General features: G+C 48.1%; 1 protein-coding gene across 1 annotated transcript in view; it reads right to left on the reverse strand.

The window, feature by feature from the left end:
- LITAF (lipopolysaccharide induced TNF factor) overlaps positions 1-13078 on the reverse strand; it is a 29352-nt gene extending 16274 nt beyond the window's left edge. The window contains exon 1 of the mRNA XM_068566049.1: positions 13014-13078. The gene's annotated coding sequence lies outside the window, so the exon portion shown is untranslated. The remainder of the gene's footprint in view (positions 1-13013) is intronic.
- Positions 13079-16110: the final 3032 nt, after the last annotated feature.

The following is a 16110-nucleotide window of genomic DNA, read 5'->3' on the forward strand; positions in this document are numbered from 1 at the left end:
GCGTGCCACAACTACTGAAGCCCACACACCTAGAGCCCGTGCTCGGCAACAAGAGAAGCCACCACAATGAGAAGATCACGCACTGCAATGAAGAGTAGCCCCCGCTCGCCGCAACTAGAGGAAGCCCACGCGCAGCAATGAAGACCCAACACAGCCAAAAATAAATAAATAAATAAGTTAATTAATTAATTAAAGAAAAAAAAGAAAGAAGGGCTCTCCTCACACCCTTTGAAGAAAAAAAAAAAAAAAAGATGTGGGTGGAAAGAACTTGAAAAGGGAAGTGTGGAGGCAAGCAAACACAAATAAGATAAAATCAGAGACAAAAAAAGCCAGTCTCTAAACTTCAAGATCGGTTCATTTTTACTCTTTGATGCAAGTTTCTGAGGCTGCTCGTCCCCGGGCTCTGCAGAAGGCGCCCCTGAATTTTGCCGACAACCACTGCTGGTTCTGGTTGGGATTTCAGAAGAGAGTGAGAAGGAGGCGCTTCCTGCGGCTGCACCATCCATCCAAGATCTGAACTTATGAGCAGGCTCCTTGCTGCCACCAGCCCAGACTCAGTAACACCTGTCACTCCATGTTCATCACCTGGTCCTTGGCATGGCTCTGAAGCCACTTGTTCTACATGGATGGTGTGTCAACCATTCTCCAAAAATGACAATCTTTTCTCATGGGTGTCAAGAAAACTCAGAGGCTCTAACGAGCTTCTACCCCAAGATGCCATAAACATCAGCAACTGCTGCTGACACGTGTGGAAGGGGGGGGGGGGGACGGAGTTCACACCTTTGCGACATCTCCACCCTCAGTGCTTACTTATAACCAGCACGGATGGAAGGGGGACTCTTGGCAGATGAGGGGCTTAAGGAGTCTCAGGTGATTTTTTTCTTCCCACTCCCAATCCTTTCTGGTGAAATGACTGACAGGCAGGCAGGGTCCAAAAGCAAAGGAGGAGGAGGCCAGAGAGGTAATGCCCGATGCTGAGTATTCTCCTTGGGCAAATTGTACAAGACACATGGGCTTCACAGGCAACTCTGATCAGGAACCGACCTGGTGGAGAAGCAAGGCCACGGCCACTGGGCTCAGAAATGTTACAGGTGGGATGTCTCTGCCTGGTACCCAAGATACGGTCGCATGTGGGGTCTTCAGAAACACCTGTGTGTGTGTCGCCTGTCATTTACAAGCATGGGCGGGCACCACCCACCTCTCAGGGGTCAGTAGGAATGACGTGGACCACGACCTGGCCTGCTGAATACCCAACAGTGATTTGGAGAAAAGAGAAGACATGGAAGAATGTGAGCAGATGGGGCACGGAGAGGGGAACAAAAAAGGTCCAAAGAAAATTAAGACGATAGGATTTTAAGGTAGGTTGAATGTTTAACAGCAGTAACTGGGACCAAACTTCCTCGGTTCAAATCCCAACTCTGCCACGTCTAGGCTGTGTGAACTTGGGTGAGTTGCTTCATTTCTCTGTGCCTTGGTTTCCTCATCTGGAAAATGGGCTAACAATCGTACCCACACCTTCACAGTGTTGCAAGTTGGATGTGCCCAGAACACTGGGCACGCGGGTCACTACAAAAGCATTAGTTCTAATTACTTACAGGGAAGCAGAGTAAAATCCGGGGAGGGGGTCACTTGCCCTCAGTGACACAGAGGTCTCACTGCCAGGAGGCAGGAGGACCCAAGCACAGACCCCATCACACCACATGCCCCTGTTCTGAGGCCTCTACCTTCACGCCTTTACTTGTTTGTCCAAACCCCCTACAGTCTGACCCTCCCACCTGCAGTGCACAGACAGAATAATGCCCCTTAAAGCTGTCCACATCCTAATCCCCACAACATGCCTTAAATGGCAAAAGGGACTCTGCAGCTGTGATGAAGTTAAGGCCCTTGAGATGAGAAGATGATTCAGGTGGGCCTGAGGCAACCACAGGGGTCCTTAGAATAGGGAAGCAGGAGGGCCTGAAAGAGAGAAGAGGCCCATTGGCTTTGAAATTGGCCCACGGAGCCACGAGCCAAGACATGCAGGCGGCTGCTAGATGGATTCCGGCCTAGAGCCTCGAGGAGGAATGCAGCACCTTGAGTGTCACCCAGTGACACCCACTTTGGACTTCTGAGCTCCAGACTGTAGGATAATAAACGTGTTATTTCCGCTACTAGGCTTGTAATTTGTTACAGCAGCCAGAGCAAACAAACCTGCCCCCTCCTAGCTAGGTTGCCCAATCCCCCTCTGGCCCTGCAGACTCCCAAGGGGTCTCTCTCCCTCCCACGGTAGGTGCCCCCCATCAGAGACCTGAGCCCCTCAACCTCCCACCCCAGCTCCCAGGCATCTGTCCGCCCGCCCTCGGTACTGAAGGAGCCCTTCTCTGGTTCAAACTCCACTTAAAGCCCACGAGTATGGCCACCCCGCCACGTCCCGCCACGTCCGGGGGACTTTGCTCCAACAATGACCCCTCCTGCCAACCCTGCCCTCTCAGCTGGCTTCTCTCCTGATCTCTAGGTTGGTTCAAATCTTTCCTTATTAAAAGGTAAAAAACAAAACCCCTGTCTTCCCTCAGCCTGGGTCCTCAGCCCCTGTGGCTCCCTGCTTCTCTTCCGTGTCCACGGATTCACCCCTGACCACCAGCCTCCTTCCTCCCTTGGCCATGACCCCTCCAAGCCCACTTCCCGTTTCCTGTCCTCTTCTCCCAAGGCTGCTGGCATCTCCTCTGGAAGGACTGCCTCATTGGCCTGGCCCTGCACCTCTACCTTCAGGGGCTGTGCCTCCCCGTCAGCCCGTCCACAGCAGGTCCCCAGGGACTCGGGGGGCTGCACGCAATGCCCACGGTCCCCCGAACTCCTCAACCCCACACCCATCATGCTGACCACGACCCACCCCTGGACAGCTCCCCCCCACCCCACCCCCACCCCAGCCAACCCAGTCTTCACATACAGAAAGATGCTTATCTCTCTCCAAAGCAGGGAGATACAGTTAAAGCGACTCAGAGACAGATGGTCAAGCTTAATATCATCAGTGAGAAGTCATGTGGACATCACACACCTGCTGATCTGACGGAGTGAAAAGGGAACTCTGGCTTGGTGGCCTTGCTCCCCGAAACCCCTGACCCCAGGCTCATCACAAGAAAACCCCAGACAAACCCAAATTGGGCGACTTTCTACAGGGGACCAGGCCAGAACTCAAAACAGCCAAGGTCATGGAAAAAGGAAAGTTTGAGAAACTGTCACAGACCAAAGGAGAATGACAGGTGACAACCGAACAAAAGGTAGGATCCTGGATTGGACCCTGGAATGGAATCCAGTGGAAAAACTGGTGACACTCAAAAAGTCTGGAGCTTGGTTAACAGGAAGTTACCAATGTCAGTTTCTTAGTTGTGGCGAATACACCCTGATGATGTAAGATGCTAACAGTAGGGGAGGCTGGATGGAGCATAGGGCACTTCTGCACTAGCTCTGCAACTTTTCTGTAAATCTAAAACTATTCTAAAGTGAAAGGTTTGATAGACAGAGATAACAAACTTATGGTTACCAAAGGGGGAAGGTGGGGAGGGATAAATTAGGAGTTTGGGATTAGCAGGTACACACTAATATACACAAAATAGATAAATAACAAGGACCTGCTGTATAGCACAGGGAACTATATTCAATATCCTGTAATAAACCATAATGAAAAAGAATATGTATATATATGTATAACGGAATCACTTTGCCATACGCCAGAAACTAACACATTGTAAATCGATTATACGTCAAATAAATAAATAAATAAATAAAACGAAAGGTCTGTGTTTAAACAAATCCACAACTGATACCAAGATCTTTTTCACCCATCATTAGATTTGCCATTTTCACCCCGGCAAAGAGCAGGGTTTGATTGTACACAGAGCTGGCCTGGGCGTGGATGAACAGGCCTCTCTCCCAGAGCCGGTAAGAAGGTAACCTGAGTCTCACACAACAGAAGCATCTACCAAAATTTAACATGCATGAGTCCTTTAACCCAGCAATTCCTCCTCTAGGAATCTGTATCACAGCTGACCCCATGCGTGGGTGCAGCGACAAAATGATGAGCACACAAGGGTACTCACTGCAATGTTGCCAGAAACCACCTAATTGTCCATCAGCAGAGGCCTGGGTAGACCAGTTATGGTGCATCCACACAAGGGACTGGTATGCAACCATGAAGACAGAATGAGGGGGCTTCCCTGGTGGCGCAGTGGTTAAGAATCTGCCTGCCAATGCAGGGGACACGGGTTTGAGTCCTGGTCCGGGAAGATCCCACATTGCTGCAGAGCAACTAAGCCCGTGTGCCACAACTACTGAGCCCGCGTGCCCTAGAGCCTGTGCACCACAATGAAGAGTAGCCCCAGCTCACTGCAACTAGAGAGAGCCCGTGCGCAGCAGCGAAGACCCAACGCAGCCACAAAAAAAAGACAGAATGAGGAAGGTCATGTGCAGAAACGCAGTTATCTCCGAGATGTATCAGTGCATGAAAAAAGCCCAAATGGTGTTTATTGTCATAGGCCATCATTTGGGTACAACGAAGAAGGATGCATGTATTTCTTTGCAAAATATGCATAAAATGCCTCCAAACGGATACACAAGAAACTGATAACTGGGAATTCCCTGGCAGTCCAGTGGTTAGAACGCCGCGCTTTCACTGCTGCATGATGTGGCCAAAAAGAAGAAAAAAAAAAGAAAAGAAAGAAAAAGAAACAAAGAAACTGGTAATAGTGGTTGCCTGTAAGCAGAGGGGGGAGGTGCACTGGGGGATGCAGCCAGATGAATGCTTTTCACTCTTATACCCTAAGTTGATCTTTTGTATATTGAGCCATAGCAATATTGCATAATCAGAAAATTAAATTAAGAAAAAATTAACAAGTTAAACATATTTATAACTTTAAAAATTTACAGTTCTATAATCTATTAATTATAATTTAATTATTTATATTAATTATGATATATTTATAATAAAATAAGTTTTAAAATTAATGAAATTTAAAATAAAATACATTAAACCTTTTATTTTAATAAATTTTATTTATTTATTTATTTATTTATTTATTTTTGGCTGCGTTGGGTCTTCGTTGCTGTGCACGGGCTTTCTCTTGTGGCGAGCGGGGGCTACTCTTCATTGCGGTGCACGCGCTTCTCATGGAGGTGGCTTCTCTTGCTGCGGAGCACAGGCTCTAGGCGTGCGGGCTTCAGTAGTTGTGGCACGCAGGCTCAGCTGTTGTGGCTTACGGGCTCTAGAACACAGCCTCAGTAGTTGTGGTGCACAGGCTTAGTTGCTCTGCAACTGGCATGTGGGATCTTCCTGGACCAGGGCTCGAACCCATGTCCCCTACATTGGCAGGTGGATTCTTAACCACTGCGCCACCAGAGAAGTCCCAAAACTTCTTTTTTTTTAAATGGGGAAAAAGAGCCTCTTCTGCAAACCCATATTTGCCCTCCCCAGGTTGGTCTCTCTTGTCCTCCCACCTCTGGGTGAAATGACGTCATCATTAAAGTTACTGATTACTTCTCTTTGGTGAAAAGATGTGCACTCCACCGTTTCTGCTATATCAGCCCCAAATCTGTACTAACAACATCCTATTGGCCAAAATAAAATTCTTCTCTTCACATATTATGCTATGATCCATTTTTCAGGCGGGAGGTTCTGAAGGCTGATGGCGGATGTGGGATTGGGGAGGCATGGACCCTCCCTCACTGGCCTTAAGGAACCCATTTAGGGAGGCAAAGTTAACCAACACGGGGAGATATGGGAGCAAACGCAAAGGGGAAACTGAGCCTAGATTCTAAGGCAAGTGGAGGGTCTAAGACAAGAGAAGGACACAGGCGAGGGCAGAACAGGAGGGGGGTGAACAGTATGGCAGAAGACACAGAGGCAGGCACACCTGTGTCCTGTCGGGGGGTGAGCAGTGGTTGGCCAGGAGGGTGGGGTCGGGTTACAGGCGCACTTTCGCCATCAAGAGCCTGGCCCTGGGACTTCCCTGGCGGTCCAATGGTTAAGACTCCACGCTTCCACTGCAAGGGGAGCAGGTCCTATCCCTGGTCGGGGACTCGCATGCCGCACAGCACAGCCAAGAAAAAAAAAACAAAGAGCCTGGCCCAGGTGAGGTGGGGACCAGGCTACCAGGCTGGACCTTCTGGGGAGGGACCCCCACGCAGGTTCTGTTTCATTAACCAGCAGCCCAAGAGCGACTTGAAAAGCCCCCCAAAGTTTTCAACTCCTGCCAGGGAGAATTCAGATTCTAAAAATAAGCCTCAAAACCTAGAATACCAGGAGAAAGCAACCACAGCAGAAGCCATCCAACAACTCCCCGTCAGTATAAACACACATCAAAGGCCCAAAGGCCCATAGCCAAGGGGTCTTCTCCCCAGATCACGTCTCAACACAACAAAAACTCCAGTCTCATAACTTCTGGTGTTGCTTCATTCTGATCGAGGCCCCTCTTTCAATATCTCTCCCCTGAAAATCTCTTAACCATTTTCTAAAGTGATCCCCTATTATTTCTCTCTGCCTTCTTAAAGTCAAGAAAGAAAGGAAGAGAGAGAGAAAGAGAGAGAGGGAGGGAAGGAAGATTGGAAGGAAGGAAGGGAGGGAGGAAGGGAAATGCTTGTGTCACCATCTTGTGGTTCTGTGATACCCCAGGCTGCTGGCAGCCCCCATCCTACTCCTCCATTTGCTGCTTCAAAGCTTCCGAGAACTGGAAAACCAGAACCCAGTGTGTAAGAACTCTGTGTAAAGTATGAATTACTAGTTTCCTTGGGTGCCTCCCATGAGGAAAGTAAACAAGCTTGGGCATTTATCTTGATGATAAATACCTGCGTTACTTGGGAGACTCCTATTTGCTTATTTTCTCAATTCTGGCCATAGTCCAGATGACTGTAGCTTTTATAACTGTCATACCTTTGAAAATTATAGAACAGTCTTGCCTTTAGCAAGACTTAAGGTGAGAACAGGGTGGTAAACATTAGCTACTGCAGTCTTTTAAGGCATGCCCCGCTTCCCCTTGCCTATCCTGTACAACCCAGCCCTGGATGACAGAAGCCTTCCCCCTGTGTCCTAATTGCTTCCTGTCTGCAAATTAGATTCTGTTTCCCTAACTGGACCGCATTACACCCCTCCAGGGAAGGGCTATCTTCCATGTTTCTCTGGATCCCCCAGAGCTTTAGAGAAAGCAATGCACAGACAACCTCCCGGCAGAGCTGAGATTTCATGCGCACATATGGCGTATATATATCCCACATACGATGGGGGAATCTATAGTGCACGTTCTTTGAAAGAGTGTATTTTTGGGGGGTAGTTTTCTCTTCCAGTTTGAGATATAACTGACATACAGCACTGTGTAAGTTTAAGGTGTACAACATAATGATTTGCCTTACATACATCACGAAATGCTGACCACAATAGTTCAGTGAACAGCCATCCTCTCATAAAGATTCAACACTAAAGAAATAGGAAAAAAATTCTGTGCCTTGCGATGAGAACTCTTAGGATTTACTTTCTTAATAAGTTTCATTTATAATGTACAGCCATATTAATTACCTTTATTATACATTTACATCCCGAGTACTTACTTATCTTATAACTAGAGAAGTATTTCCTAAATAAAGAAGACAGATCTTCCTTACAGAAGAATTCCAAATGATATGTGTAGAAGCCCCCTCCCTCCAGGAGGTAGAGCTTAATCTAGCCCCTCCCTCTCCTAGGTGTGGACTGGATTTAGTACCTTGCTTTTAAAGAATAGTCTAGGAAAAGAGAAGAAGAGTAACTATCTACAATGGAGAAACCTGGCGAACACCACCTTAACCTAGAGACAAAGGTTAACATCATTAGCAATGTCACGTGGGTATCACGTACCCCCTGATGTGATGTGATGCAAAGAGCCCTTCATCTCTGTGGCCTTCTTCCCCCAAACCCATAACCCCAGTGCAATCATGAGAAAAACATCAGACAAACCCAATGTGAGGGTAATTCTATAAAATCTCTGCCCGGTACTCTCCAGAAAGTCATGAAAAACAAGGAAAGGAAAGACTGAGAAACCGTAGTAGACCAGAGGAGACTGGGAGATGGGGTGATTAAATGCAGTATGGTACCCTGGGTGGGATCTTAGAACAGAAAAGGGACATTGGCGGAAACACTGGTGAACTCCAAATAACGTCTGGAATGTGATTAACAGTGAGGTACCAATGTCAGTTTCCTAGTTTGACAAATGTCCTGCGGTGATGATGTAAGATGTTGTGGGGGGGGCGGGGGGGGTGGTAGACGGGACGACTGGGTGAGGGGTAGATGAGAACTCCTGCACTAACTGCTACTTTCCTGCAAATCTAAAATTAAACTATAAGATGAACTGGAGCAGGCAGGCTTCACTCAAAAGCATTCAAGTTCAGTTTTTAAAAACAAAAACAAAAAAAATTTTAAGGTTTACTTTTTTAAGTTGTTTTTTTTTTTCTCAAGTATATTTTGGTTAAATGGGAAAGGTTAAGTGGAGGCGGGGGTGATGATCAGGGTTTCTATTATTTCTCACTGAGGATGAGTGGATGGATACTTAGGTAGGTAGATAGATAGATAGATATCACCATATTTAAGCAAATGGGCCTTAGAGTTTAATGAATCTCCAAACCTCCCAGCTGAATGCACACTGATTCCCGGCCACAGATCTGTACCCCCTCCCTTAAGATAGATTTTAAAACTCTCACAAAGTGGTTTTAACCACAGGTAGGTGATAAACTCTTCTAAAAATATATCCTCCTGTTTTCTAGATTTAGGTATCAGAACAACATACAAAAGGGCAAAGCCTTCAGAGAGAAGATAAAGCAGCTTTTTCACCACCAACTTAATCCTCTAAGATCAGTTCTTTCAGGAAGAAAAAGAGGAAGACTATTCAATTCCACTCTCTGCCCCCACCGTGCGGCCCCAGAAAAGAATCTTGCTCCGAGTATACATCACAGAAATGACCCCAGGAAAAAAAGGCATTCCTTCAGCAAAAGAAGGACACACACACACATGCAAATTGTCAGGTCCCCTAAGAAAACAGTCTAGTTTGTACACAAGGTGGAGAACCAGCTGAGGAGGTCAAAGAGAGCTGGTCTTTCACAGTCTCTAGAGAAAAATGTTCTTTACAATAATGTGAGCACAAGTGAAACCTGATTTCAAAAACCCTAACGAACTCTCTGACTTCTACATTTAGCCAATCAAATATTGTTCAAAATTCTTAAACTAAAGGCCACTGGCTAGCAACCTTTAAAACACAAAGATTCTGCGACGCTGTGTTTGCTGTAATGTAATTTAACCCGTTTATGGCACCAGAAAACGTCCCAGGCAAATGGTGCTTCTTAAACGCTCAGTCAGTAAGGAGGAAGAATTTAGACAAAAGGGGAAATTGGGATCTCCAACTCTCTTTGGGAAAGGAAGTGAGAAATTACACTAAGGTTCTTAGGCTAATGGACCCCAAAACAAATTCAGATTCGGTCTCCCTCAGTTCAAAAATACCATAGCTCACAGGGAAAGATTTCAGAGACATGTTTTCAAATGACATCTTCTAAATTCAGTCTGTTTCACAAGTCAAAGATAAAGTGACCACAATCTGAGAGCCAGGTTCAAAGATGGTATAACTACAAATTACAGTGATTTGTAGAATGGAAAATCCTTCCACTGGGGAGCTGGGCTGCTCCCCCAGAATCAGAGAGGGCAATTTCCCCCTGGATTCCTGGTGAAACCACATCCCCAGTTTCCACATGAATGATAGTTTTTGATGAAACAGCACAATGAGAATATTAATGGGACTACATCAGGAGACAAAATGATATGTACCCTGATTACAATTTCATAAAAAAGCAGGCACCATGACAAAAGATAAAACTGCCAAATAAGGAAAACTGATGCTAGTTGTTTCGTTCACAGGGTGAGATTATACCTGATAATCTTCTTTATCTTTCACGCTTTCTGTAATATTGTTATTTTTTACATAACTTTAAAAACTATCAATGCAGCCTTTATGAATAACCTCCCTGGAATCAAGGTTAGGGCAAGTCAATGCGAAGCTCTTAAATTTAGCCCAGGAACGCTGTCAATTCTAAAACTCCATGAGCTAAGTAAGCTTCAATTCTCCATCATCATTTTCCCTGAAGTTACCTTCTTCACCCACAAAGAAGAAAGTGCCTCTGGCTTTTCCGATCTTGGTGAATTAACTTCCTACCTACTAGGTGAACAGGGAATCACCACACAGACACCCTTGATATTTCCTTTCTTCTGTCCAGGCCTTAAACCCTATGAAACTACACACAGTTCTTCTGCTGAAATAACCTGCGGCTAAGGGACAACTTCATTCCCTACCAAAGTGTAATCCTGACTGCCCAGAGTGCAAACAATAAGATGAAATTGTGAGAACCCAGGAAAGTACCACTTAGAACTCAAATAACAATGTTAAGATAAGTAAACACCAGTCAAGTTCAGAACAGGCCATGGGGGGGCCAAATGGGCACCAAAGACACCATAAACACGTCAGTACTGAAGTAAGCAGAGTTAAGGAGGCCTTATTTGCATGATGAGATGGACCACCTCACCCACTGAGCTATTTTTGTTGCAGTAAAAGCACAAATAAGGACAAGTCACGGTGCCAAGACTCTAGGACTTCATGTCAGATCTCGCTTTTTCCACCGTCACTGTAGCTGGGGTTGATTCATCTTCGGTGGGAGAATTTTAAGTCCCTGATGGCATACTCCCGTTCTCAGAGTGGCACCATAGCACCTCTGGTTGTGGGTAATGGCCACAAAGCATGCCTTATCTCCTTGAAAATGAACTTAGGCCTTCCGGTTCCTTTGCTCTCAGTGGTTCCCCTTTTACTGTCCTCAACTATGGGCTAGTCTGTGCCTCCTCCGAAGCTTTGCTGAGCCCCTTCTGCTCATTCGGAATGCTGCCCATCTAGTCCACATGTACCTTCTGCTATATGTACTCAGGCCTCTGCTTTTCTATGAAACTTTCCCTGAGTAACCTGGCCCCCAGCTCACAGCTCCCTCCTTTCCATTCCTTTCAATCCTTCCAGAGTCACAAGGGCATTGCTGAGCACTGGCTTTTCACCTGTGTGTGTTTCCATTCTCCACCCACAGCATAAACCCCTCAGGACCGGGAGCCATTTCTTCTGTGTCCTTTACGAGGCAAGGGTAGCACTTTATTTCCCCACAGCTATCCCGTAAAAGTGACCACAGGAACAAAGGGAAGTTTACTCTCCAGAGACAGCGAAATGACTTCAATCTAGTATTTTAGAGACTTCAGAAATTGATTCTCCATCTCAGATCAATCACCGAGTCACTTAATCCACGAAAACATTACAACAAGGATACTTTTACAAATTTGAATAAAAGCACGCATTACTCATGCCTTAAAGTAACAGGAAAGAGGGAAGATGGGCCTCTCCCATCGTAGATCTACAATAAATGTTTCTTAGAGAGTCTGGTGCACATTTAAATTCCAGAGCAAGGACTGGCTGAGAGGTAAGCCAAGTGCAGCATGGGTGTTATTCTATGCCAGGTAGAGCAAGTCACCTGCTTTCTGGACTCCGAGCCAATTGTGATAAAAGCAAACATGCTGGTGGAGTCCCAGATACCAGCTCATCCCACTACACGGCATCCAGGTTAGTCCCATTTTAAGAGTCACCCAGAGACGTCTTGGGGTGGGAGTAGGAAGGTAAGGGAGGCAGTCAAGCACACACTAATGCAAACCATGTCTTTCCTTAAAAGGGCCCCAGGGGAACTGCAGGGCCAACCTGCGTTCCAGACAGCGCCTGAACCAGGGCCAGCTCACCAGGCCAAGGATTTATTCCCCTTAGGAAGACCGGTGGGAGAGTCTACCCTGATGGGCTAAGATGGGAAGGTCCTGTGGCTTCCAGAAACTGGATTTCCCAGCCACCAAAGCTCAGTCCAACAGGCAATGACATCAGCCCCACTTATCGGAAGCACAAAAGCCACCAGAAAACTATTCAAAGACCAGCTGGCCGGATCACTGGAATGCACAGCCCTTCCAGAATACACCCATTTCCCATCACCTCCTCTCCCTGACCCTGACCAAGAGCTTCTGGCACAACAATGACCCCACTGCCCAGATCCACAGGGGCCTGTACAGCAGAGGGGAGGGGGCGACCTGCCTATCTTGGTAGGGAGGGGCTTTGTCCACCTCGCCGGCATGTGCCACTGGCATCCATCCAGCACCGGCAGTGGATGGGGTCCCGGCCCAGCCCTGCACTCACAGGGTGCCCACCTTACCCCCCATGAAGGGGGCGTCTAGCCAGGGCCCAGGCTCCCTCTGCTCTGTGTCCCGGATTTTCATCTGCTGGGGGCTCCCTAGGCCCTCGGGTGTCCACACAGTCACCGGCTGAGAGCCGTCCTCAATCCTGCGGGGAACCCCCGGAGTCAGGGGGAAAAACGCAGATGCCGTGGCCCCTAGAAGTCGAATTTCTGGGACCGGCGTCCGGAAACTCGTCGGGCTTTTTTGTTTGTTGTTTGGTTTTGTTTCTGAATCACCGGGTGAGGATTCTGGAAATCTCAACTTTGAGATAGCTGCCACCAGAGCGAGTCGAGACTTTCCTGAAAAGCCTCGGGGCGTTCTCTCCGGGGAGGCGGCCCCGCGAGTAGGAAGGGGCGCGCTTTCAGGTTGGGGCGGGACGACCCCACCGCGCGCGATCCGCGGGCGATCTGCCCACTTAGCAGAGCAGGAACGGAACCAGCCCGTCCCGCGGCGGGAACAGGCGCCGAGAGGCTGGAAACCCGGCCTCACCGGCCCCGCACGGAAGATCGAGGCGGGACCTCGACGCCCTCCACCCCACCTCGACCCCGGGGACCCGTCAGGGTTCCCGGCCGCCACGACCCGCGTGGAGCCCGGAGCAGGTGCTTGCGCCGCACGGAGCCCGCTCGCTCCTCACCGCCGGCACGGGGTACCCCCGATCCGCGCCCCGGCCGCTGCCCGCCCCCATCCGCGCCCCCCACCCGCGCCCCGGCCGCCCGCCCTCCCGCGCCGCACTCACCGCCGCCCGCGCAGCCAGTCGAGCCGGGAGGTCTGAGCTGGCGGTGCAGGCTGGCGGGCTGGCGGGCTGGCGGGCTGGCGGGCGGGCGGCGGGGAGGAGCTCCGGGCGGCGGGGGCGGGAGCTGGACCGGCCGGGGCGGGACGCTGCGGCTTCGGCTTCCGGCTTCTCCACGCCTCCGCGCGCGGTCCGGACCCGCGCCCAGCCACCTGCGGGGTCCGCTAACCCGGGCCTGAGAGCCCGCCAGGGACCTGCGACCCTCCGGCTTCTGCCCTTCCCCTCCACCCCTCCGATCTCCCACTACCCTCGAAACACCCCGGGTTACACCCCAGACCCCGTTCACTCCCTGGAACCCCCAGTTTCAGCCCAGACCCCACTCGCCCCATACTGGTGTCTCCCCTTTCGGATTCTTCCCCTGCTCGTCGATCCCCGCCACGTGCCCGGACACCCTTGAATCTCCCCTCCTGATTTCCACCCCCTGCTCTCCCCGGCTCGCATGGGTCCCCCATGTCTGGCATTCCTTCTTCCCCACCCTCAGACTACGCGGACCCCCACCCTCGAGTTCCAGATCCCGCGCCAAGGGATCCAGTGCTCCCTGCCCTCCGGAGGGCGGCCCTTCTCTCCCCATAACAAATTTCTGTACATTCAGACGCATCCAGACAGCCCAAGATGCTCTATGTGCCTTTGGCCAAGTGCCCACTTTCTCTGAGCCTCAGTCTCCTATCTGTAAAATGGGCATAACAGTGCATATCTCATAAGATCTACGGGAGAATTAGGTGAGCTAATGCAGGCAAAGCGTTTAACACAGATTGCGTTAAATAAAACTTACCGTATGTTATAAAGCAGAAACTAACTCACCATTGTAAAGCAATTATACTCCAATAAAGATGTTAAAAAAAAAAAAAAACTTACCCTATCTGGTAACTATTGTACTTTGTATGCCCCCAGGGTGGCCCGTGGCCCCTAGGTGCTTTCTCACTCCGTCACTGAAAACTGGAAATCAGTAACTACTGTTCCAGCAAAACCCTCTGCCCCTAAACAGGTGCTGCGTATCTGATAAGAGCCCCTATTATGCTGCTACAGTAATGATAGCAGCCCTGATCCAGCAGGGCCCCCTGGGAAGTCATTACAGGGCACTGATGAGCTGATGTGGCTTTAAGAGTACAGAGTCCTGGAGAATGGGCGGAATCCTAACGTGGCTACCTAGAGAAAAGCCACCTGGGCGGGGAGCCTAGGATCCCCAGTTGCGGATTCATAGACCTGGATCCCAGAACTCCTCTGGTGGTGGGACCCTCCCCACCTTTACACTGAGACCCAGGCAGAGAGTGACTTGCCCAGTGTCTTACAGCAAACTGTCCCCTTCTTTCCTGCCCAAAGCTCTTACCACCTTTCACCACGTGGACCCAGCTACCAGCAGCCACGTATTACTACCAGCCCTGGACGTATTACTCAATTAAAGGAGGGGATTTCAAAGTTCTCCCCAGCATGAGAAGTTGCCACGTAGATGTTATTAGTGATGCCAATCTTTTCCTGTTTTAAAACTATAGAGAAAGCTGGATTGTGCCCAACATCTGATGTCTTGACATTAACCCAGAGTATCACAGACCATTGATAGCAAGAGGTGAGCCCTATAGAAAATCTGTCAGAGCAAAATCTTGAAGAAACAGCCTTCCTTCCTTCCTTCCTCCCTCTCCCCCATCCTCTTCTTTCCTTCTTCCTTTCTACTGAGGGAAAAGCAATCGCACACCTGAATTTCCTTCTCTTTTACTCATTGCTAAGCCATCTTCATTCATTTTTCTCCCCCCAACTGCTGAGCCACAACAGGAGCTGGTTTTGTTTTCTCATCTGTCCTAAATACTTACTGCATCCGTGAGTTTGCGATTATTTATGGGGAGAGCTATAAAACTGTAACCCTTTTTTGATCCCTGAAAAAAACCACAGAGTTGGAATTTCCAACCCAACGCTTCCAAGAAGGGAAGAAAAGTAAACCAGCCACATGATCATCTTTTTCTGTGCCATCAGTAGACACAGAAAAAGCATATGACAAAATCTAAAACCTTTTTTTTTTTTTTTTCATTTTTTGGCCATACCACACAGCATGCGGGACCTTAGTTAGTTCTCCAACCAGGGGTCAAACCCGCACCCCCTGCAGTGGAAGTGTGGAGTCTTAACCACTGGACCGCCAGGGAAGTCCCCCAAATCCAACACCTTTTCGAGATATAAAGACACTCAACAAACTTGGAATAGAAAGACACTTCCACAACCTGATAAAGAGCATCTACGAAAAGCCCACAGCAAACATCATCTCCATGGTGAAAGACAGGATGCTTTCCCCCTTGAGATCAAGTACAAGCAAGGATGTCTGCTTTCACAACTTCTATTCAACACTGTACTAGAAGTTCTAGCCAGAGCAATGAGGCAAGAAAAAGAAATAAAAAGCAACCAGATTGGAAAGGAAGGAGTAAAACTATCTCTATTTGTAGATGACATCATCTTGTATATAGAAAATCCTAAGGAATCCACAAAAACTATTAGTGCAAATAAACAAGTTCTGTAAGTGGCAGGATACTAGATCAACATTTAAAAAATCAGTGGCATTTCTATACACTAGCAAGGAACAATACAAAAACAAAATGCAGAAAACAGTTTAACTAAGGAAGTTTAAGATTTCTTCACTGAATGTTGCTGAAGGAAATTAAAGAAGACCTAAATAAATGGGAAGACATTCATGTGGTCTATCGGAGTTCTATCAGAGAAATGGAACCGGAGATAGATAGATACATAGACACATAGATACACAGATATAGATAGAGAGATAGATACGAAACTCCTGAGCAGGAGCTGAAGCTCTAGTCCATAGGTGGAATTCTTCTGGGAAACCTCAATTTTGCTCTTAAGGCCATTCAACTGGTTGGATAAGGCCCAAATTACCAAAATAATCTCCTTAAAGTCAACTTGTTGTAGAAGTTAACCACATCTACAAAATACCTTCACAGCAACACCTAAATTAGCGTTTACTTGAATTACTGGGTACTATAGCCTAGCCAAGTTGACACATAAAACTAACCATCATGGATGGTAATACTCCCCAAACTTATGT

Source organism: Eschrichtius robustus, chromosome 16, assembly GCF_028021215.1.
Source record: "Eschrichtius robustus isolate mEscRob2 chromosome 16, mEscRob2.pri, whole genome shotgun sequence".
NCBI lineage: Eukaryota > Metazoa > Chordata > Mammalia > Artiodactyla > Eschrichtiidae > Eschrichtius > Eschrichtius robustus.